The 2,383-nt window shown below is 47.4% G+C and overlaps 1 non-coding gene across 1 annotated transcript; it reads left to right on the forward strand.

Moving 5' to 3' along the window:
- Window positions 1-92, forward strand: trnar-ucu (transfer RNA arginine (anticodon UCU)). The gene is given in 2 exon segments: window positions 1-37; window positions 57-92. It is a non-coding gene; the product is annotated as a tRNA-Arg (tRNA).
- The last annotated feature ends 2,291 nt before the right edge of the window (window positions 93-2,383 follow it).

Consider the following 2,383-nt stretch of genomic DNA (forward strand, 5'->3'; position numbering starts at 1 on the left):
GGCTCTGTGGCGCAACGGATAGCGCGTTGGACTTCTAGTCGCTGTCGTGATGAGACATTCAAAGGTTGTGGGTTCGAGTCCCACCAGAGTCGGTTTTTGGGCAAGGTTTGAATAAATCAGCAACAGGTTTATCAATGTCTCCAGGTAAGTGAAACTGCCGCACCGAACTTCCTTCTGAAAGGCGACTCCAGTCACTCTCCGCTTTCCCATCAGAACAACGTCACAGAAGAAATCCCATAAATAAAATCTTTGAAAGCTGCTGACCAGAGTCAGTCTGTTCCCTCCTCAGACAGATGGCAAACTGGGCAGATATATCAGCGGGCAGTTTGTTCCTCACAGGCAGCTCCAAACAAGGATGATGTGAATCGACACCACTGAATGATGGATGATGTGAATCTAACACCAACACGTTTATCACAGCTGTGATGAACAGCTCATGTTGCAGCTTTAGATCAGACAGTGGAGGATTATCACAGGCGCTCTGTCAGACTGCATGTTCCTTCAGACAGGTTTCCGACTGGACACGTGGAATGAGCGGCCGTGTGAACATTAGTGGTTCAGGGGGAGATTTCTCACTGGAGTTCCGGTTCCATTCCCAGACCTTTCTCTTTCCTTGTCCTCTTGTCATTTGCACTTTTCATTGTTCCATCAATGGCGGCCGCGTCTTCAGCTGTCTGAGCCTTGACCTCGACAATTCATTCTAGAAAAATCTCCAGCTGTCTCTCCGCCGTCCAAGTGCAAAATGAATGAATGCAATTAGAAGCAAAAAAAAAGGGACGGGCAAGAAACACACCAAACAAAACATAATCTAAAATTACTGAGCTCGATGTTGAGGACGGAGTTCTGTGGGTGGCTACTTAAATGTTGAGGTGGTTTTACTCGAGTTTCCGTTAATCACCATTGGAACACGGATGACCAACGACAGAAAGGTCAGAGTGGGGAGGTGGAGAATTGAAATGACAAGTGGCAGGAAACTCAAAGTCATGATTGTGGATTGAACAGAGACTTATCAAAGCGGTCACAGTCTGTTATCTGACCTGTTGAAGTAGATGAGACCAAATTGTGGCAGCAAATACCGCTGGGGGCGAATGGCCTCCTTCTGCACTGTAAATTCTATGATAATCTATGATACAGGAGATTAAACTGAAAAGCACAAGTGTCTCACTGGTTCACTTGGAAGGAGTGTTTTGGCCCCTTGGATAATGAGGAGGGAGGGGGTAAAAAGGCAGGAGTTGCATCTCCTGCACTTGCAAAGAAAGGTGCAGATAGAAAGTGAGCGGATATTGGCGGCGGAGCAGCAGTCGCAGAGGGGATTGTCCCTTCAGTCTGGTGAATGGGGAGAGCAGGGGAGGGCGTTTTGGATGATGTCATAAATGGTCCCTGGAATACGGAGACTGACGGGCTGCAAGGTGAGAACAAGCGGCACCAAATCAGTTCAGCTCGACTTACACAGGACACAACAATGTCAGTAACGGAAAGATCTTTTGGGATAAGAGCAAGTGCTTTGCAACATCGTTCACTTTTATTTCCATTTCCCACCTTAGCCGCTTTTCCTACAAATGTTGGCAGCGGTTGGATTTCCACCCGCATCCTCGAAGAGACTGAAACCTAAACCCATCTCCTCAGACCGCTCGGCCTCGCTATCCTAAAGGTTCATTGTTTCTGATGCTGATGACTGGTGATTGGCATCTTGCTGTTTATCAGCTGAGTCCAGGATTTCACACTGAGGGAGAAGGAAATGATCCAATCACAGAGCTGGAACGCTGCTTCTCGTTTTCTCCCCACAGATGATGTTTAATTCTGAGCATTTCCAGCATTTCCTGTGTTTATTATTTATGATGATCAACATTTGAAGTAATTTGCTTTGTGATTAGTGAACTTTCTGAGCTGAGTTCAGGGGACTCGGTTTCCAAAATATTTTTAAAAATATTTGACGGGAAGTGAGTGTCGCTGAATCCGTCAACAATTATTGTCCAAAATGTATTACCCTTGAGAATTTGGCGGTGACGTGTTTCTTGAGCCGCTGCAAGTCCATGTGGTGTATGTACACACACAGTGCTGTTAGGGAGGGAGTTCCGGGATTGTGAGCCAGCCACAGAAAGGGTGATATATTTCCCAGGATGGTGTGTGTCTCGGAGTGGAACTTGCAGGTGGTCGCTGTTTCTCTGTATCTGCTCCCCTTGTGTTTCCAGGTGAGAGATCCCGCGGGGTTGGATGGACCCTCGCGGAGGAACAGTCAATGTCAGGGGTGGGATTTCAATCCTCGCCTCCAGAGGAGACTGCGACCTGAACTACGAACTGGCCTTAGACCCGCTCGGCCATCCTGACACACGATGCACTATCAGAAACTCCCAGCGCAAATGATATCAAATCCATAACTGCA

Source organism: Scyliorhinus torazame, chromosome 24 (genome assembly GCF_047496885.1).
Source record: "Scyliorhinus torazame isolate Kashiwa2021f chromosome 24, sScyTor2.1, whole genome shotgun sequence".
NCBI lineage: Eukaryota > Metazoa > Chordata > Chondrichthyes > Carcharhiniformes > Scyliorhinidae > Scyliorhinus > Scyliorhinus torazame.